Here is a 23,778-nt window from a genome sequence, read left to right on the forward strand (position 1 = left end):
TCTTCTCTTGCTCCCTCAACATGCCCCAAATATATGTTAAACATTTTAAGACTATGTCATACCTTATTTGATTTCATCTCTCCGTGATAGTGGGAGGTTCAAAGAACACCAAGTTTCTGGAGCAAAGATTAAAAATCTGTCAGGGTCCACTGGGCATATTATTTCTCGAAATCACACACACTGTAAATGAGGTTAGTAAGAAATGCCTGAGAGAAAGCTAAAAGGCAAATGTTCTCAGTTGAAATAATTACACAATAAACTCAAAGTTAATGTACTTATGATGTCATAGAAGAAGAAAAAAATCAAAGTGGCCTCACCATTCTGAAATAACACGGTTAAACAAATGGATGAACCATTAAATAACATGGTTAATCTGGTAGTAATTCTTCTCCTTCTAAATAAGCAAAAATATTAAATTCCTCCCTAAAGCTCCAGAGAGAGAGGAAGAGAGACAAATGCTGAGGAGATGTAAAGAGAAAGGATGTTCAGATAGAACAAAAAACAGTAATGTCAGCTTTTAGCAAAGAGTGGGAATGAGAAGTAAGAGAATCTCTTCTGGTATTTACACTTTCTACATCTCTATACAAGTTATAGGTTCACAGATCATAGAATTTATAAATACATCTGAAAAGACTTTTGTTTAAATGTTTTTCAATTGCAGTAAAGGAAACAGAGGATCATATTTAACTGTTCGATTGTATATAGGTTATTTCATGATTCATTTTAAATCTTTTTCTAGAGAAATTTAAAACAAAGCATCCTTTTAGAAGTTTTTATAGGTAGGAACATTAGAAACCACCAAACCCTCTGGTATTCAGTGTAGGTGGAAGAGATAAGCAATACCAAATGCTGCTTTATTAAGTTTTTTCCCTGTTTGGGTCTATTGCATGTTTACAGATGTATTAGGAAGTACATTCCATCATGTATTTAATGCTAATTTCTGCTGACACTCCTCTGCATAAATATGGATGAAAGTAATGTTGCTAAAGTGTAATATATCTTGGCACCTTCACTCCCTATAATAAATGATCACATTTAATTTTAAAACTTCTAAAATTATTTCATTATAATTTAATAAAACTTAACTGGATTGAAAAGATAGTTGAATGTGGCCAAATATTTTCTTCAAAGTGTCAGAGCCTGAATAAGAAAAGCTCAACATCAAAATTAATTAGTAGATGCTAGATTAAAGAAGGAATGTAGGCTCAGATTAAAATCTTTGAGAAGGAATGAAAGGTTCTGAGGAAGAATTTAGGAGAAGTACGAAATACGTGTTGTGTAAGAAGAATGGGGGAAGGGCAAAATGATAGTACTGCATTGCAGGTATAGTGTAATTGGAACAAAACCTCAGGGAGAAATGCTCAGCAAGTTTAATTTCTAAGAGACATCCATGCCTTTACTGAGAATCTGGCAAAACATTTAGCTTAGACCAACTAAGGGAGATTTCGCTATACAGGTTTTAGCATGTGTCTTGGTTTTTTGCTGTTTTGTTTTTGTTTGTTTTGTTTGTTTTTTGGTTATAGTATTGCTGTGGCAATAGATTGGCCTCTTTTAACAGTGTATACCAATAGTCTCTACTGATTCAACCTCATTATCATTTATACCCAGGGTGGTGTATTAATTTAAATAATTCTCAATCTTCTAGTAAAGATAATTCTTACACAAGCAGCATAGACTTTTCTATGATAAATAAATGTCTAAAAAGCAGGACTTCCCTTGGGTTTATAAAGTGCAAGAGAAACAAAAAATTATAGTCATTCTAAGTATACATAGTGGAAACCTAGAATCTATCAGGCACACCACTTTCTCGCTCTCATACCTTCAACCTCAGGAGACTTCTGCCAACCCCACCTTCCTGATAAAGGTGAGTGGGGGAAAGGCTGTTAATATTTCTTGAGAACCCCAGAGGACCATCTTAATTTTTTCTCCATGTGAAATGATGTTTTTCTCCAAGGTTTAGCTGAGAATGATTTTTCAAATGATTGCTATAGTCAACAAACTACACTAAAGACCATTAAGTACATGAAGGCCAAAGTCTAATATTGATAATGGTCAGCTTATTTATAAATCTAATTTAAAGATTTAGATTAATTTCTGAGAATATATTAATATGTCTCATTGATGTTAAAATCTTTTCATCAAATCTGTTAAAAAGTATATTAAAATTTTTAGAATCCTTACCATGAGAAATGTCAGCATGTATTACGTATTTGTGTTTGTTTAACACAAAGCATAGTATCTCTAAAATAATTTTGTCTGAATCTGTTACAGGGACAGACTTGGACAAAATCTACTTCAATATAATTTGCATTAAAACCTTGATAAACAACACATTGTTTTCTCAAGAGTCTGGGGTTTGAGAAGAAGAAATTGCTAATTATATGTATAATGAAATAAGATAATACATGAGAAAGTTAATGTTTTAATGATATCTATTCAGAACTCCCACAGTAGCTGAGCACAAGCTAGAGTGGATTACCTTTAGTTTATTTTTCATGGGTCATTTTGTTTATAAAAATTATAAATATATAAACTGCAGAAGGAAAAGGAGACAAATATTGCCATTTTCTGATTCGATGCAGTGTCTCCTTGACTTGAGGGATACACGCAGGAATGAACACATGTAGACAAGGTGAAATGGGGAGATTTAAATCATGAAAGAAAAACTTTGAATTCACTATTTTGCTTGGATCGAGACCTAAAGAACCTTCATGCTAAAATCGTTCAATGGGGGTGAGGAGTACGTTGTTCTGTCGCTAAGTCTTGTCTAACTCTTTGCGACCCCATGAACTATAGCACACCAGGCTCCCCTGTCCTTCTCCATCTCCCAGAATTTGCTCAAATTCACGTCCATTGAGTCAGAGATGCTATCCAACCATCTCGTGCTCTGTCGCCCCCTTCTCCTTGTGTCCTCAATCCCTCCCAGCATCAGGGTCTTTTGCACTGAGTCAGCTCTTTGCATCAGGTGGCCAAAGTATTGGAGTTTCAGCTTCAGCATCAGCCCTTCATATGAATATTCAGGGTTGATTTCCATTAGATTGACTGGTTTGATTTCCTCTCTGTCTAAGGGACTCTCAAGAGTCTTCTCCCACATCACAGGTTGAAAGCATCAATTCTTCAGCATACAGCCTTTTTTAGGGTCCAGCTCTCACATCTGTACATGACTACTGGAAAAACCATAACTTTGACTATATGGACCTTTGTCAGCAAAGTGATGTCTCTTCTTTTTAATATGCCATCTATGTTTGTCACAGCATTTCTTCCAAGGAGCAAGTGTCTTTTTAATTTCATGGCTGCAGTCATTGTCTGAAGTGACTTTGCAGCCCAAGAAAATAAAATCTGTCACTGTTTCTATTTTTTCCCCCTTCTATTTCCCATGATGTGATGGGACTGGATACCACGATCTCCAGTTTTTGACTATTGAGTTTTAAATTGACTTTTTCACTCATCTCTTTCATCCTTATTAAGTTGCTCTTCAGTTTCTCTTCACTATCGGCTTTTAAAGTGGTATCATCAGCATATCTGAGGTTGTTGATATTTCTTTTGCAAATCTTGATTCCAGCTTGAGATTCAACCAGCCCAACATTTCACATAAAGTACTCTGTATATAAGTTAAATAAGTAGAATGACAATATACAGCCTTGGCATATGTCTTTCCTAATTTTGAACCAAATTTGAACCAATCCATTGCTTCATGTCCCGTTCTGTTGCTTCTTGACCTGCATACAGGTTTCTCACAAGACAGGTAAAATGGGCCGGTATTCCATCTCTTTAAGAATTGTCCACAGTTTGTTGGCAATTTGATCTTTGGTTCCTCTGCCTTTTCTAAACCCATCTTGAACATCTGGAAGTTTGTGGTTCACATACTCTTGAAACCCGGCTTGGAAAATTTTGAGCATTACTTTGCTAGCATGTGAAATGTATGTCAAGGCTGTATGTTGTCATCCTGCTTGTTTAACTTTTATGCAGAATATATTGTGCAAAATGCCAGGCTGGATAAAGCACCAGCTGGAATCAAGATTGTGGGGAGAAATATCAATAACCTCAGATATGCAGATGACACCACCCTTATGCAGAAAGTGAAGAGGAACTAAAGAGCCTCTTTATGAAAGTAAAAAAGGAAAGTGGAAAAGTTGGCTTAAAACTCAACATTTCGAAAACTAAGATCATGGCATCTGGTCCTATCACTTCTTGGCAAATGGATGGGGAAACAATGGAAACAGTGAGAGACTTTATTTTGGGGGGGCTCCAAAATAAATGCAGATGGTGATTACAGCCATGAAATTAAAATACACTTGCTCCTTAGAAGAAAAACTATGACCAACCTAGATAGCATAATAAAAAACAGGACATTACGTTGCCAACTAAGCTCCATCTAGTCAAAGCTATGGTTTTTCCAGTAGTCATGTATGGATGTAAGAGTCAGACTATAAATAAAGCTGAACACTGAAGAATTGATGCTTTTAAACTGTGGTGTTGGAAAAGACCCTTGAGAGTCCCTTGGACTGCAAAGAGATCCTGAAGGATCCTAAAGGAAATCAGTCCTGAATATTCATTGAAAAGACTGATGCTGAAGCCAAAACTCCAATACTTTGGCCAATCGATGTGAAAAACCGACTCCTTGGAAAAGATCCTGATACTCAGAAAGAGTGAAGGTGGGAGGAGAAGGGGACAACAGAGAATGAAATAGTTGGATGGCATCACCGACTCAATGGGCATGAGTAAGTCTGGGAGTTTGTGATGGACAGGGAAGCCTGCTGTGCTGCAGTGTATGGGTTTGCAAAGAGTTGGACACGACTGAGCAACTGAATTGACTGACAGAACCGTTTGTTGTGATCCACACAGTCAAAGGCTTTAATGTATTCAATGACATAGAAGTAAGTGTTTTTTTTTCTGGAATGAACTTGGTTTGTTGCAGATCATTGGAATCTCTGATCCAATGCATGTTGGCAATTTGATCAGATTGCTAAATGAAATGGGCATTGTGATTGTATTTTAGTAAAAGCAAACAAGTAAGCAAAATCCCTTTATTTGTGTGTCTATTACTGTATATAATGTGCATGCCTGCATAGTCTCTCAGTTGTGTCCAACTCTTTGTGACCCCATGGACTATAGCTGGCCAGTCTTCTCTGTCCATGGAATTCTCCAGGCAAGAATACTAGAGTGGCTAGCCAATCCCTTCTCCAGGGGATCTTCCCAAACCAGGGATCGAATCCAGATCTCCTGCATTGCAGGCAGATTGTTTACCATCTGAGCCACCAGGAAAGCCTTGGGCGGGGGTGGGGAGTATAGCCTTTGCTATATCTTTTCTAGGGATAGAAATTTTAAAAGTTCCAAACTGCCAATCCAATGTTCTCCCTAATTCAAACTAACATTATGAACCGGAAGTATATGACAATTGTTATTATAGTTATTATAATTACAACATCATTCATTCACCATTTATCAGTTATTCTTATGAATGATTTTCCAAAGACCAGAATCTTTGGTCAATTCACTAGGCAAAATCAATGATTCCAATCTGATTCTATTTAGTCTACAGCTCATCTTTGGGGCAAGCATTTCAAGAACAAATGTCAGTTATTAGTTGAAAAACTATTGTATGCCAGAGTGTTTAGAAACTCTAAAAATATTATGGAACTTACCTCTAGTTACTGTAACTAATACAACAATAACACAAAAGGAAAGAAAATTTTACTCTAATCCTTCCAAAAATAAAATTAATGGATATAAATCACCTATTTTCTACCTTATGTCTTTGCCATTTTCCTTTCAAAGAATCAGATATAAAATAGGCCTTCACAGTGAATTTGTGCCAGAACTACAGACTTCTCTGATACTCTAATATTTGGGGTGGGGCAACGTCAGCCTCCTAAGTAAGTAGCAAAATCAATTCTAGGTCTTCCCCAGTATTCTGGGCAAAGTGGCAATGTGAGGGGAGTTTTTTTCAGGTGTTTTCTACTTTCTTCCTTCTCAGAAACTGCTTATGAGAACCCATCTGTTCTCATCCCTCCTTTCAAGTCCACCCACAAGAATATCAGTTCAGTTCAGTTCAGTTCCGTCGCTCAGTCATGTCCGACTCTTTGCGACCCCATGAATCGCAGCTCGCCAGGCCTCCGTGTCCATCACCATCTCCCAGAATTCACTAAAACTCACGTCCATCGAGTCAGTGATGCCATCGAGCCATCTCATCCTCTGTCGTCCCCTTTTCCTCCTGCCCCCAATCCCTCCCAGCATCAGAGTCTTTTCCAATGAGTCAACTCTTCGCATGAGGTGGCCAAAGTACTGGAGTTTCAGCTTTAGCATCATTCCTTTCAAAGAACACCCAGGGCTGATCTCCTTTAGAATGGACTGGTTGGATCTGCTTGCAGTTCTCTTAAATGACCTCTTGATTTCCAAAGTCACCCCTATCCCTCAGTGATCCATCCAAGTTCATCCTTTCTAATGTAATTATACTATAAAAATCACTGCCACACCACAGAATATCTAATTTTTATATATAATAGTAAGGTTAAATTCAATGTAGACATCACTTTCTAATCTAGATCTTAATAAGTACACTTCCTTTAACCTTCCAATCTGAACTTTGTCCCCTACCTGTCTCATCATTAATGGAAACCATGTATTATCTATGGTATTTTAATTGTTAATGATAATTTAGAGTTGTTACACTTAGGATATCAAAATTATAGCTGTCATTAATAACTTAATAGCAAATGTATTTTGAGCACTGACTATATTTCAGGTCACATAGGTAATAAATGTTATAACCCCAACCATGTGTCTCCAATCTATCCTTTAATCCTGCCAAGTTTAAAAACCACTCATCATAAGCTCTGTTATAGTTCCAGGTTTTCATCCTGGTATTGTAAATGATGAGATGCCTTCAACAATCTCATAATTTTGTCTCTCCCTTGAAATCATCTCCCCTTGCTGCTCTGTTTCCAGTAATGACAACACCATTCATCCATTTACTCAGCCAAGGGAAGCAAAACATGTTTCAGTTCATCACCGTCTGTGTTCAGCCTAAACCACTCACTGACAACTTCACAGTCATCTTTAACTTATCCCATCCTCCCACATGCAAGCTTTATCAGTTCTTCTGTGGAAATCATGAAAGTCAAAAATTAATCTAATAATGGAAAATGACAAGTACTTACAAAGATATGGAGAAATGGAACCCTCATGCATTGGTATTCAGAATGTAACATAGCACAGCTCCTTTAGAAAAAAATCGGCAGTTTCTTGAAAAGTTAAATATAGAGTTTCCTGTGACCCAGGACTTCTACCTCTAAGTACATACCCAAGACAGTCGAAACATATGTCAAAACAAAACATGCTTCTTCGTAGGAGGACTACCCATAATAGCCTGAAAGTGGAAACAACCGAAATGTCCATCAACTAATAATGGATAAACAAAATGTTGTGTACCATACAATAAACTATTATTCAGCTACACAAAGAAATGAAGTAAGGATGCATTATACTAAGTGAAAAAAGCCAGACACGTAAGTCCTCATATTGTATGATTCCATTTGCATGAAATGTCCAGGATAGGCAAATTCATAGAGACAGAAGTAGATTAATGGTTGCCAGAAGTTAAAGGTATAGGAGATGGGGAGTGACTGCTAATGGGCATGAGGTTTATTTTTAAAATGATAAAAATATTCAAAAAATAATACTGATGATGGTTGCACAATCTTCTGAATATACTAAAACCACTAAGTTATACAGTTAAAATGGTAAATGTTATGGTTTGTAAAAAATTAGTGAGAAAGGGACTTCCCTGTTTGTCCAGTGGTTAAGAATCCACGTGTAAGTGCAGAGGAGACAGTTTCAATACCTGGTCCAGCAGGATTCCACATATTGCAGAGCAACTAAGCCTCTGTACTGCCACTACTGAGCCCGCATGCTGCAGCTACTGAAGCCTGTGTGCCTAGAGCCTGTGCTCTGCAACAAGAAAGGCCAACCACAGTGAGATACCAGTGCATCTCAGCGAAGAGTATCCCCCGCTCACCACAATTAGAGAAAGCCCGCTAGCAGCAGTGTAGACCAGGCACAGCAAAAAATAATAATAATAATAATTAATTAAAAATTAATCAAAGGATATGTATGACAAAATGAAATTAATTTTCCTTTGGGATTTTTAAAAGACATGTTTATTTAAATTGTTGAGGAAATAACTCATCATGTTTTCTTAAACTACTTTTGCTAAATAATACAATATAATTTGAACTAAATATTACTATGAACCATGTAGCTTTTAAAAATAATTTTATAAATTATTTCTAGTGTGTCTATTGACTGATAATTGTCATAAATGTAAAAAGCAGCCATTAAAAAGAATGAGTTAAATTTTCAGACATCATTAGTAAAGTCAACAGATTATAATCTGTGAAATGACATTTAAATAAAGTGTACTAATTGCTAAATTAGTTAACATTTTCCTCTAGTAACTTGAAAAGATAATTTCTTCTTATATACTATAATTATTTAAACTGGAGAAAATTCACACTTTGATATCTCTGCCATTGTCTCATCTTTCTTGCAGTAGGAAAATAAAAATCATTTTATAAAATTATGTTGATTTCTGTAATAGTCTTGGAAAACCATTGTTTTTGTTTCCAAAAATTTAGCCAAAGTGTCTTAGGAAACAGAAATATAAGCTTGCAGCTGAGTAATCATAAAAAAAAATGACTAGTTATTGAAAATTAAAGTTTCTCTTGATTTACAAAGGACCCTTTAAAGTTTTTTTGGTGTTTATAATTTTACTATTTGTTTAATTAATTACAAAACTTAGTGCGATGCTTAGTACGTTTAATGGGTGGGTATTTAAAGTAGATATTTTAATATAAAGGTCCTATTAGGAACAGTCTAAAGAACGGTGTTAAATTTTTGCTTTAGTTTTTACATGCAGACTTTTTCTCCAGCCTGACAGTCAACTTTTGTGGTTCCAGAAGTATCCTGCTGCTGCTGCTAAGTCGCTTTAGTCATGTCCGACTCTGTGCGACCCCATAGACGGCAGCCCACCAGGCTCCCCCGTCCCTGGGATTCTCCAGGCAAGAACACTGGAGTGGGTTGCCATTTCCTTCTCCAATGCTTGAAAGTGAAAAGTGAAAGTGAAGTCGCTCAGTTGTGTCTGACTCTTAGCGACCCATGGACTGCAGCCTACCAGGCTCCTCCGTCCATGGGATTTTCCAGGCAAGAGTACTGGAGTGGGGTGCCATTGCCTTCTCCGCCAGAAGTATCCTCCCAGTCCCAAAGTACAGGCACAGACAAAGGCTTGTCAGAGCAGAAAGCTTTCTTTTGGGTTTTCATACCGTGCTTACCTAGCGCTCAGCCAAGGTAAGCAAAAACGTGTTTCAGTTCAACTCTATGTGCTCAGCCTAAACTGGCTGTGCCGCTCAGGCTCCCGTATTTGTGGTCAGCCAGCTCCCTGTAGCTGCAGCTGGTCCCACAGCTGGGCCCACTACTCCAGGCTAATAATAGGAGTCAGGTCAACTCTAAAGTTTGCTACTTGTAATAGAATCGGCTTTTGCTTACTCAGGGAATTATTTTTAAATAATTTCCCTTTCAAACCAGCTGTAATGAGACCGTATAAGTTGCTTCAGTCATGTCCAACTCTGTGCGGCCCTGTGGACCACAGCCTGCCAGGCTTCCCTGTCCATGGAATTTTTCCAGGCAAGAATACTGGAGTGGGTTGCCATTTCCTACCCCAGGGATCTTCCAGACCCAGGGATCAAACCTGCGTCTCTTATGTCCACCTGCAATATCATGCCGGTTCTTTACCACTAGCACCACGTGGGCAGCCCAGTGAAGCCCTAGTGGCAATTAGCATTAAAGGCATACACCCTGGAGACATCAGCACTCAGGATTCTTCCTTAGACCACAGTGAAAGCATTGATAAAGAGGGCATTTCAATGCTGCTTTGTCTTCTCAGAGGGAAAGGCAGGAAAATTCAAGAATACCAACTATATATATATATATATACATACACATATATATACATATAAACAAACAGATATCGTGAAGCTTAATCTGTGCTTTCTTCTTCCTAAAAAGGGCATATGCTCCCTTTTCTAAAAAAAAAAAAAAACACGCACATATTTTTAAATATATGACTATATATGTATGTGTATCTTCTACTTCTCTTCACTCATCTATTGTTGTTGTTTAGTTGCTAAATTGCGTCCAACTCTTTTGATACCCCATGGATTGGTAGCCTGCTAGGCTCCTCTGTCCATGGGGTTTCCCAAGTAAGAATACTGGAGTAGGTTGCCATTTCCTCCTTCAGGGGATCTTCCTGGTCTAGAGATCAAACCCTGCTTGGCAGATGTATTCTTTGCAGCTGAGCCACCTATGCATATAGCAAACCACTTATCCATTTCCTAGACCAACAAGATAATCTTTAAGGGCCATCAATAGAAAGTCCTTAGTAGAAAGTGCTATCTAGCAGTCCCAAATGACTGTTTGGTCCTCTATTTTCTGTGAGACTATAACAGCTTTCTTTTTTAGAATAATGGGCAGTACAGGTTCCCATCCCAAAGACAAAATCTCAGGCATGAGGTCCTCTTTCCAGAGCAATTCAGTCTTTCCAGACATTGAAGTGTTTCAGGGTTGGGAAGAAAGTGTGGTTGTCTCTTCTGATAACTACAGGGAGGGACCAGGAAGATTTTACCAGCTGTCCTAGTGCCTTGGGCCCCTATAACTAATCCTTGTTTGAGTCTATATCCCATAGTTCTAAGACAAGAGAGTCACTTTTTGTGTCTTTGCTAAGCATAGGTAAAATGTTTATGAAAATAAAATCTGAATACACAGCAACTAATTTTTGTCTGTTTTAAACAATATTATTTGAAATAGTGATACTGGATCCTATCTGGTAGAGAAAAGAGAACTGAGCTTGAAGTTTAAAACTAATTTTTTTCTTCAGTCTCAATCATGCTGCTTACAATTGAATGATGTTGTTGTCACTTAACTTCTCTGAGCCTCAGTGTCGTCCTATAAAATAGAAACAACAACATGGAACTTGGTATGAATTATAAATAGGATAATGTGAATTAAAATAGTTTTAAATTTGTTCTAAATATAAATGTATCATTATCCTTTGATCCTTTTCCATGTCTTAAATCATCCAGACTCATTTCCTTCCACATATTTATCTTTTATACTTTTCCCATAAATAGTAAAAGATGAAACCAAATCTCCTGCTTAGTTATAATAATGACATAACTATGGATTTTGGCCTTTGTTGGTCTCCTTTTAAAAGTGATCTTATTAAAAATAATCTCTTAATGATCTCTTAAAAATGGTTTTAGTGAATTTTATCATATGCTACCATTTACTCTTTATGTGAATCATTGAGGTCTGAATTAAAACAATACCATTCAGAGTAGTTCAATTAATGTCAGAAGGATGATAATATATGATACTAATTTATGATTCCTGTTAGCTTGGAATCATTTTATTTTGATTTATAGGTATATATTTATTTATTTTATGATTTTTGTTGAAATTTGTAAAACTAGCCCAAGTTCTTACACTGCTGCTGCTGCTGCTGCTAAGTCGCTTAAGTCGTGTCCGACTCTGTGTGACCCCATAGACGGCAGCCCACAAGGCTCCCCCGTCCCTGGGATTCTCCAGGCAAGAACACTGGAGTGGGTTGCCATTTCCTTCTCCAATGCATGAAAGTGAAAAGTGAAAGTGAAGTCGCTCAGTCGTGTCTGACTCTTTGCGACCCCATGGACTGCAGCCTACCAGGCTCCTCCGTCCATGGGATTTTCCAGGCAAGAGTACTGGAGTGAGGTGCCATTTTATTAAATGAATATTTATTTTTTCATACTCAGTTTGTTCCAAAATGTTTAAAACATTTTATAGAAAGACATAAAATGAGAGACATTTAAACTGTAACAGTCTAGTGACAAAAGAGAAGGAACTTGCTGAAACAAATTAACAGCAAATTATAGTGAATTTACAATTGTCTTAAAAGCTTTAAGGGTTGTTCAACATGGGAAATACATTTTAATCTATTGAGATATTTTTTAAAAACAACATTGTTGCTCAGTTACTCAGTTGTGTCTGACTTTGCAACCCCATGGACTACAGCATGCCAAGCTTCCCTGTCCTTCACAATCTCCTAGAGTTTGATTAAACTCATGTCCACTGAGTTGGTGATGCCATCCAACTATCTCATCTTCTGTCATTCCCTTCTCCTCCTGCCTTCAGTCTTCCCCAGCATCAGGTCTTGTCTAATGACAAGGCTCTTCGCATTGGGTGGCCTAAGTATTGGAGCTTCAGCTTCAGCATCAGTCCTTCCAATGAATATTCAAGATTGATAACTGACTGGTTTGATCTCCTTGGAATCCAAGGGACTCTCAAGAGTCTTCTCCAACACTACAGTTCAAAAGCATCATTCTTCATCCAGTGCTAAGACTTCTTTGTGGTCCAACTCTCACATCCATACATGACTACTAGAAAACCATAGTTTTGGCTCTATGGAGCTTTGTTGGCAAAGTAATGTCTCTGCTTTTTAATATGCTGTCTAGGTTGGTCATAGCTTTTCTTTCAAGGAACAAGCTTCTTTAATTTCATGGCTACAGTCACCATCTGCAGTGATTTTGGAGCCCAAGAAAATAGTCACTGTTTCCATTGTTTCTATGGAACATTGTTCCATTGTTTCTATTTTCCATGAAGTGATGGGACTGCTTTATTGACCATGCCAAAACCTTTGACTGTGTGGATCACAACAAACTGTGGAAAATTTTTAAAGGAATACCAGACCACCTTAGCTGCTTCCCGATAAATATGTATGCAGATCAAGGAGCATATAATTAGAACCAGACATGCAACTGTGGACTGGTTCCAAATTGGGAAAGGAGTATGCCAAAGCTGCATATTGTCACCCTGCTTCCTTAACTTATATGCAGAGTACATCATGTGAAATGCTGGACTGGATGAAGCACAAGCTGAAATCAAGATTGCCGGGAGAAATATCAATAACCTCAGCTATGCAGATGAAACACCCTTATGGCAGAAAGTGAAGAGGGACTAAAGAGCCTCTTGATGAAAGTGAAAGAGGACAGTGAAAAAGGTGGCTTAAAACTCAACATTCAAAAAACTAACATCATGGCATCCAGTCCTATCACTTCATGCAAATAGATGGGGAAACAATGGAAGCAGTGAGAGACTTAATTATTTTTTGGTGGGGGGCTCCAAAATCACTGCAGATGGTGACTGCAGCCATGAGATTAAAAGATGCTTGCTCCTTGAAAGAAGAACTATGTGCTTGGGGCTGGTGCACTGGGACGACCCAGAGGGATGGAATGGGGAGGGAGGAGGGAGGAGGGTTCAGGATGGGGAACACATGTATACCTGTGGCGGATTCATTTTGATATTTGGCAAAACTAATACAATTATGTAAAGTTTAAAAATAAAATAAAATTAAAAAAAAAGAGAAAGATAAAGCATAAACAGGGGAGACTTTAAAAAATAATAATAATAATAATAATAAAATAAAAAGTCACGTGGAAAAAAAAAAAAGAAGGTTATCCACACTTAAAGGTGATTATTAGCAGTAAAACCAAATGCCATGCCATGTGTGTATAATGGAGATTATTTTCCTTCGTGGACACGAAGGTTATATAACACAGTCACACTCACGGGTAATGTGCAAGTCCAGGGAACCCAGAAATGATGCTAATGTCTGAATCGAGCTTTTCAGCCTTTCAATGACCATGGCTGAAGCTGAAGCTGAAGAGTGTATTTTGTTGAGATATCAAGGTCAAAGCCAAATTGTGGGGCATTCCTACAAAACCATGTCTCTTCTGTAAGCTGTCCATTGAAAATGATGTGGAAAACGTATGTATCAGCATGGAAGAACTGTTTTATTATTGCTGAATTTTAAATACTGGTTATAAAAGAGGATGAAGTTGTGAGCCCACATTTGTAATTAAGGGGGCAAAGTATGAATAAATAAAAGATTGAAAGACATACAAAACATTAATGATGATTATCTCTGGGTTTAGGATGAGAGGATTTCTGCTTTATTTTTAATACATTATTTGTATTTTCTTGTAAAACATATCACTCATATGATTTTTAAAAATTAAAAATATTTAAAATGTAAAAAAAAAAAAAAAGAAAGAAGAACTATGACAAACCTGAACAGCAGAGACTTGACTTTGTCAACAAAGGTCCATCTAGTCAAAGCTATGGTTTTTCCAGTATTCATATATGGATGTGAGAGCTGGACCATAAAGAAAGCTGAGTGCTGAAGAATTGATGCTTTTGAACTGTAGTGTTGGAGAAGACTTTTGAGAGTCCCTTTGACTGAAAGGAGCTCAAACCAGTCAATCCTAAAGGAAATCAATCCTGAATATTCATTGGAAGGACCGATGTTGAAGGTGAATGTCCAATACTTTGGCCACCTGATGGAAAGAGCTGACTCTTTAGAAAAGACTCTGATGCTGGGAAAGATTGAAGGCAGGAGGAAAAGGGGACAACACAGAATGAAATGGTTGGATGGCATCACAGACTCTATGGACATGAGTTTGAATAAGCTCTGGGAGTTGGCTATGGACAGGGAAGCCTGATGTGCTGCATTCCATGGGGTTGCAAAGAGTTGGACACGACTGAGCAACTGAACTGAACTGAACTGAAATGATGGGAATCAGATGCCATGATCTTAGAAATGTTGATTTTTCAGCCAGCTTTTTCATTCTCCTCTTTCATCTTTATGAAGAGGCTCTTTACTTCCTCTTTGATTTCTGCCATAAGGGTGGTATTATCTGCATATCTGAGGTAGTCATTCTCTTTTCCACGGATTTTCATGACCTAAGGTCTGAACCCAGGTCTCAGGTATTGCAGGTGAATTCTTTACCATCTGAGCCACCAAGGAAGCCCATCAATAAGTTACTTAGTGTTAATGAGGTTTGTATTGCACTCAAATGCCATTTATGTAGTTGAAGCTTACAGAGCAATTGAGTGCTTTATGTTGTGCTTTGCAATTGACTGCAGTTCAAGCCTCATTAAAACTAAGTAACTTATTTATGACTTCCCTGGTGACTCAGATGGTAAAAAATCCACAAGCAGGAGACCTGGGCTCGATCTTTGGGTTGGGAAGATCCCCTGGAGAAGGGAATGTCTAACCACTCTAGTATTTTTACCTGGAGAATTCCATGAACAGAGGAGCCTGTAGCCTCCTGGGCTACGTCCATGCAATCACAAAAAGTTGGACATGGCTGAGTGACTAACACCTTCACTTTTTCTAATTATTGATAGCAAAGCAGATAACAAATCTAAATCAAATTTGAAGAAATTCCTGACTCTTTCCAAAACAATCTGAAATTATTTTAGTAGCTATCTGTAACTATACTGAAAGAAGCAAATAGATGAAAGCAGGGTAAATCTCTCTTTAAACTGTATAGATCAATATTTTGATTCTCAGACTTTCCTTGCCTGTTTTTATATAGAAATTTGCCAGTATTTACAGAGTTTATTACCAAGAAAATAAAATCATTTTAGTTTCTGTAATATCTCATATTATCTTTCTGGGAAGACTTGCAGATGCTTTATCTGGGAGCTGAATAATTCATTAGTATATATTATGTATAGACCTATATTGATATATTTATCACATGCATAGAATCAGTCAGTCCAAAATTATTTATTGATCACCCCCAATATGCCAGGACTCTTCTAGGTACTCAGGGTATAGCCATGGATGAATATTTCACTCCTCTGAAGAAAAAATATTTGCAAAGAGAAAATAAAATACTACATAGTAGAATGCTTTTTTTGTATACCATCCTTTTCATAACTAACTTAATTTCTCAGTGTAGTAAGTTATAGACCACTAAAGTTGTCTGCGGCTTGATTGTTTCCTCACAAATCAGCTGAAACTTTATTTTAGTGTTTCTTATATTTTTAACATCCTAGGAGTTTAGTTCCCTCATTTAAAGTTCAATTCTTTTAAGGTCAGTCTCCATTTTTCTCAACTACTATTGGACTGACCTGTCTGAATCTTTTCTAGATGGTTTCTTGGTTATAAAAATATAGCAACCACACAATGTCTTTAGCAAAACAAAGGGTCATTTCTTGTGTGTGTGTGTGTGTGTGTGGTGGTCCATTTCAGTTTAGAAAAACAAATTTTCTATGCATTGTTATTTTTTTTAATTTTATTTTATTTTTAAACTTTACATAATTGTATTAGTTTTGCCAAATAATTGTATTAGTTTTGCCAAATATCAAAGAAGTGACATACAATCATTCCATTCTTTTATTCCATGACAACAGAATTACAAGGTTTCTTAATATAACTTTAATTTAAATAAATGGCATTATTATCAAAATGAAAAAATGGAAACAGGTGGGATCCTTAAGAAATAATTTAAAGTATGCTCATTTATTACTGGATAATTTGAAGCCATTAAAATATGCTTATAAAATTCAAATATTTATTAAATATTTTCAATATTCAATTATTCATTTTTAAAATGTGGGTATCACCCATAACTTAAATATCAATGTAAAAAGCAGGACACATAACTATATGTAAAGTTGTTGTATAATATTAGAATAAAATAAACCATAAGGTGAATGATACATACTATAGGTAACACAATTTGCCTTCACCTTTCCTGATATTTTTCAAATTCTTTACAATCAATATTAATATTCATATATTAAACAAGATAATTTAGGTAATAAACAATAATCCAAAGATCAAATTACTGAAAATAGTTATTTCTGTATTTAATGGCACTTTCAAATAGAAAGGGGTCCCATTTAGGAGCCAATCTATAACTGCTACTACAATTTTTACTTTAAATATCAGTTGTTCCCATACCAATACTCATTCATTCAACAGATGTTTATTCAGTTCCTACAATGTGACAGGCACTATTATAGGTACTAAAAACACATCAGTAAGCAAAACAAATTGAAATATCTGCCCTCATAGAACCTTTTTTCTAAGAAAAAAGAAACAAAAAACAAGTTTAAAATATACAGTGCTATGGAGAAAAGGGTGACAGAGGGTAAATTTTGAAAATTTGAAATAACAACTGTGGTTGTTAAGGACAGAATCAACCAAAAGGTAATATATGATCTAGGACCTGAAGCAGATGAGGGTGCAAGCTGTAGGTATATGGACAAATTATTCCAGGAGGGAACAACACACATGCTATGGCTGGACCATTTCTAGTGTGTTGGCTAGGATGTTGGTCAATTTTGGCTGAAGCAGAGTTAGGGAAGGTAACAGGAGAAAACAAAGTAAGAGATGTAACACAAGTCAGATAACTTAGTGTAACATAGCCATTGTACAGACTTTGATTTTCACATTAATTAGAAGGATATAGAGAAGTGATATAATTTGGCTGACTTGTGAAAGAATCACTCTGGCTGCTCCACTGAGAAGAGACTGAACTTCAACAAAGTTCACAGAAAATAAAGGAAACTGAAAATATATTGACTGAATGCCCATGTACTTAACAACATGTCTTCAGGCTGTCAGGACAATATTGCAACATCTCCCAGCACTTCATGATCTCTTAATATTATCTCCTAATTTGTAGCCCCATATCAGGTCTCTGCTAAGTACATGTCTTCACCCCGTGCAAAGGCAATCCTGTCCTGGATCACACATCCATGGTGAATCCCATTGCACACTTCTGGGGCCATTGTTTCATTGACTTGCTTTTTCTCTGTTACTCTGCTTTGCAAATTAGTGACACATCTAGTTAGTGACAGAACTTTCCTAAAATCAGGGTTAATAGTTCTTCTACTTTATCATTGGCATCTGTGAGATTAGTACATAATTCAGTGCATAAATAGAAAATGATTCATACTTCCAAATTTATAAGATATTTTTAGTAATGAATTCATAAAAGATGCTATCATAATTATTTCTGGTTATCAAGAAAAAACTTGGCACAGGCTAACCTACTATTCCTTCTACAGAATCTTCATTAATATCATTGTTATGAAATAGCCACAAGATTTTTGCTTTCTATATAATTTTTGATATTATAAAAAGCTGCAATCTAATGAAATCCATTCCCTACAAATGGTTTTAAGCATATTGATCTTACAAAAACTTTGAAAACTTTAATTTTAGACATCTTATTTCACTGCAATGACAACATTGAAAATTAGCAATTAGAAAAATAGCTAATTCGCTGAGACTAAAGTCAATTTTTGTTATTTATTAATTTCTACCATTGGGCTTCCCTGGTGGCTCAGACAGTAAAGAGTCTGCCTGAAATGCAGGAGACCAGAGTTCAATCCCTGGGTCAGGAAAATCCCCTGGAGAAGGAAATGGCAACTCACTCCATTATTCTTGCCTGGAAAATACCATGGATGGACGAGACTGGCAGGCTACAGTCCATGGGATCACAAAGAATTGGACATGACTGAGTGACTTCACTTTTTTTCTACCATCAAAGACAACCAAACAGTAAAAGTGATGACATGGTACAGTTGAATTGGAGATACAGTTGATCAGTTATATAAAATCATGAAAGATTTGAAAGTCTGAATCTAGGTTAATTTTGGCAAATAGCATTTATACATTGAAGAACAATAAAAATAAACAGAAAATATTTTATAGTACATTTTTGTCTTCCAGATAATGCTCTATAATCATATCTGAGGATAATATAGAGTTTACAATACAACAGTATAATACAAAAATAGTATATCAGACTATTTTATATAGGTCATATTTTAAAATAAGAAATTATTTTATAATATTTAATTGCATTTTTCTCTTTACTATCACTAAATTTCTGTAATATTTTGATAACATTTTATTAGCATGTGGGAAATTAATATTTGAGAACATTAGTACATTTATATCAGGACATGAATTTAAAATAGTTTAAAATGTAATCTAATTTGTTTTCTACAGCAAGCTTCCTAAAATAATGAGTTGAAGTTTGGGAGTATTATCACCCAGAACTGAATTTGACTCAGTTTGCTTCTGTTTACTACCCATAGATCAATCATTAATTTATCCTCAACTCTATTAAACAATTTTAAATTTTAAATCTTGAAGATACTTCTTTTTTTTTAGTGCACGTATACATCCCAGGGACGGGGGAGCCTGGTGGGCTGCTGTCTATGGGGTCGCACAGTCGGACACGAATGAAGGGACTTAGCAGCAGCAGCAGCAAACATTAAGCACCTTCTCTAGGTTAAGTGCTGTTCCAGATACTGGTCATAATGACGGAAGAGACTTATTTCTCTATCCTCATGGAGGTTCTGTTTTATCTGGAAGTAAAGACAACAAAGATTTTTTTTCATTATATATGGAGCTTTTTTACTCACATAGAAAAATTCTACAGAATTCAATTTAAATTCTATATTTCCAATTTTGTTTTTTAATGTCTCAAAATGTAATATTTAAGTTTCCTTGACATTCTTTTCTACAAAATTAGCGTTCTTAATGTCACAGTTTCCTCTTCTAATATTTGGACAAATAGACTATTTTTTTTCCTTTGTTTTCTTAATCTAAAGAAAGCAATTATTTTTTTCTCCATGTTTACTACTGTTAAAATTCTAAGAGATTAATTATAGCCATTCCCCCACAGCCTTTGTTAGAAGCCATTCTGATTTTTAATCTTTCTTTATAAATCCATCAACCTTAAGTTGTTAATCATTTTTATTACTTTTCTTTGAACTCTATCCAGTTTTTCTACACACTTCTAATAAAGATGACCTTAGAAATGAGACTCTTAATGCAAATGTGAGTTCAACATAATTCTGCAGACAGAATCTGTCATTTCCATAATTTATGATGAAAGTTTTCTGCCAACTTTAGCTTCTAGTTTGTCTTTAAATTTTGGAGCTCTTCTTGGCTTTGAACTGGGACCTCTTTATCTTCTCACTCACCTATCTGCAATATTGTCTTCCATGACTTCAAACATTTAATACCACTTTCAAATTTGCATCTTTGTCACAGAGCTCTCCCTGTAGGCTGCAGTCCATGGGGTCGCTAAGAGTCGGACATGACTGAGCAACTTGACTTTCACTTTTAACTTTCCTGCATTGGAGAAGGAAATGGTAACCCACTCCAGTGTTCTTGCCTGGAGAATCCCAAGGACAGAGGAGCCTGGTAGGAGGCCGTCTATGGGGTTGCACAGAGTTGGATACGACTGAAGCGACTTAGCAGCAGCAGCAAGAAAAAAAATAAAAGAAGAAAAGCAGAAAGTGAAAAAAAGTTCTTAAAATGTTCTGAGTTCTAACTGTGATCTGACCACCTTTATAGACAATTTATATGCATTAATCTCAAAACAACCATGAGAAAGGTACTATTATTTTTATTTTATAGAATAAAGAATTGACACATGGGTGAGTAATATTGTTTGAATTGGTTTCTCCACACACATTCATGTGATTTTTAAAATGAATTCATCCAAAAAGCAGTTATCTTTTAAGAATACAAATTGTTATTTTCTGCCAATAATAATTCAATGGCTTCCTTTTGCTTTAAGCCAAACTCTAAAATTCTTAACATAAAGGTCCCTGTGAGTGCTATAAGATAGACTTCGTGTCTCTGGTTTATTCTCATATCCCCAGAGACTAGAATAATGTCTGGCAGTCTGAACAGTCTGACCCCTTCTTGATTGTTTCTTCTCCCCTTTTCAATTTCTGGCTCTTTAACCTCTAAGCTCCAGTCACATTCTTCTTTCAATTCTTCAAAGAAACTCATCCCGGTTCAGTACCACTGACAAGCTTTTCTAGATCATTCTTTATTCCCATGATTGTTTATTAAGTCAGACTCATTCTTCACCACTCAGTTTAACTGTTACTGTTTTAGGGAATCCTAATGTTGTGTGCAAGGCTTCAGTGGCTCAGTGGTAGAAAATCTGCCTGCAATGCAGGAGCCACAGGTTTGATCCTTGGGTCGGAAAGGTCCCCTGGAGGAGTGCATGGAAACCCTTTCCAGTATTCTTGTCTGGAAAACCCAAGACAGAGAAGCCTGGTTGGCTACAGTCCATGGGGTCACAAAGAGTTGGACACAACTGAAGTGACTAGTACACACGTGCTCTATGGTTCATGGGGGGCTGCCGATACCAGTTTGCAAAAATTGATTATGTCCATTTATTCTCAACTTCATGTTCAATGATATCACATTAGTATCTTAAAATTGACAACAGTTGTGATAGTTATAGCATAGAATAGTTACAGCATAGAAATAAGCAAATGCTGCACTTCAGGACTGTCTCCTTTCCCCTTGCCAAGAGCCTGTTGTTAACTGTCTACTAGCACACCATGGAAGAGGTTTTGCTCAATTCCCATGAACACATTTGATCATTTGTTATTCACTTAACACAACTATAATTACATTATTCCATAATTTATAAGTATCAAAAATGTCCTCCATTAAAGCATATGAATTGTGCTCTTCTGTTTATCACCATGTCCCTAGTAACTAGAAGACCATCTGGCACAAAGTAATATTTATCAAGCACAAAAATGAATTCCTTAGCTATAGAAATTGCTATACTTACTTAGACCTCAAGAATTGCAGAATAGTTGGTGTATTCCTTATCTATCACTGAATATCAAATTGCCACACACTTAGCTGCTTGAAACCACACACATTTATTAACTCAAAACTTCTGTGGGTCAGTAGCCCAGGCACAGCTTCACTGGGTCCTCTTCTTAGGAATTTCACACAGTTTCATTTGGAAGATTCATGGGAAGAAACCACTTCCAAACTCATTCGGGTAGCTTTTATAATTCATTTCCCATGGCTGTGTATCTGACCCAACTTTTCCTGGCTGTCAGCTGGGAAGGCTTCCTTAGCAACTCATGGTCTCCTGCAGTTTCAAGAGACCGCCCACAGTTTCTTGCACTGTGAGCATTGGAATCATGGTCCCATACTTCATTAAGGAAGCAAGGAGAGTCCCCAGTGTCTGCTATCAAGGCAGTCTTATATATTGTAATGTAATTATAGGAGTGACATTCCATAGGCTGTGCTGGTTCAATTGGTTAGAAATAGTCTCAGGTTCTGCCCACATTAAAGGAAACAGAATCACACAGAGGCGTGAACACCAGACCATGGAGTGCAGGAGGGGGAAACATTTATTATCTACTCTAATTGCCACAGTGGGGGAGAAAAATAAAGAGCTCATTAATCTAGGAAATATAAAAATGATCATTATGGCTTGCCTCTAATTATGTAATAAATTGCTATAAAATTAGAAGTGAACATGTAAAAATGCCATAAATACCAATTATAGCAGAGCTAAGTTCAGGACTACTTATCAATGTTTTTGAAGACAAAATGCACAATATTAGTACGTCAGTGGTTTAGTTTCTGTTCAATGAATAGAAACATATACTTTTAGAAACAAATCTTTTTTTAAAAGGCAGTGTTTTCTTTCTTTAATAGAATCACTATTAGATTTAAGGACCCAATATGACAACCTTAGTTTTAGTTTATGAGGCCCTTCTTTGTATAGGATTGCGTGCCTGTATGCTAAATCACTTCAGTTGTGTCTGATTCTTTGTGACCCTATGGACTGTAGCCTGCCAAGCTCCTCTGTCCATGGGATTCTTCATGCAAGAATACTGGAGTGAGTTGCATGCCCTCCTTCAGGGGATCTTCCTGAACCAGGGATGGAACCCATGACTCCTGTGTCTCTTGCATTGGCAGGAGGATTCTTAACCACTAGCACCACCTGGGAAACCTTTGTATAGGATTGCTGGTCACTAAAAGCTATCAACTGTAGAAATGTTCTATCCCATACGAAGACATAGCATCCTCTTGATCTTAATTGCACTGGTCTATGAGAGGCAATATGAAAGTCTGGATGTAAAAATTTTGACAGATGCTTGTCTTACTCATTTTAAACTGGAAATGATGAGTTCAATTAAAGTTATGTCCACTGTGCTTGACACACTTTAGGTGCTCAGAGTGTTTATTACATGACTGTTGAAATGTACTCAAACTCTGGTTCCTTTGCTTCATCCTCAACCCTTCAACCCTGTCTGTCTCAAAGATGGTGCAAATACTTAAATCAAAAGAATGGAAAAGCAGAATAATATATAAAACAACAGACTTCTTTGTCTTGATTAGATTTGACTAAACATTTTTTATATGTTTATTTTAAAATGACAAAAATAATATCCACTCTTCCTTACAGTGGAGATCTCAATAATCAGGTTTACTATTAAAAATTTTGAACTTCCCTTGTAGCTTAGGTGGTAAAGAAATTAAAATTTGGCAAAGAAACTAAAATTAAAAATATAGTGATTTAGTGTAGGATAATGATATCCTTTATGATATTATTATGATAGCCTTTATGATATTATTCTAAATTCACTTTTGACCTGTTTTAGTAATTGCATTTATAGACAAAAATTGTATAAAAATTTTCATTCTGCTTCATTATACCTATCCAAAAAATATTTGCACCTTATCAAAATTGGCAAGGACTGAATGCAATGAATTGTTTTGCAGTGAATACTGATCTAAACAACGGGATAAAAGCATGAGAATTTCTGCAGTTCGTATCAGTAAAGTGAAAACAATTTGTAATAAGAAATGAGAAACTTGTACACAATATGTTTTAAAACTCTCTGCCAGCCTCTGCTAACATCTGCCATGACTGCTAGGTATTCATGAAATTTTCATTTGCTTGAGTAAGTTGATAACTGTGTGGTAATGAGTCTGTCAACTGATAATGCTGTGTCAGTCAGGTGGATGAAATAGCCTTTGCTTTTCAAAACTCAGTTGCCATGTTTGAATTCCCATGGTTGAATTAGCAGGAA

Source organism: Bubalus kerabau, chromosome 6 (assembly GCF_029407905.1).
Source record: "Bubalus kerabau isolate K-KA32 ecotype Philippines breed swamp buffalo chromosome 6, PCC_UOA_SB_1v2, whole genome shotgun sequence".
Classification (NCBI taxonomy): Eukaryota; Metazoa; Chordata; class Mammalia; order Artiodactyla; family Bovidae; genus Bubalus; species Bubalus kerabau.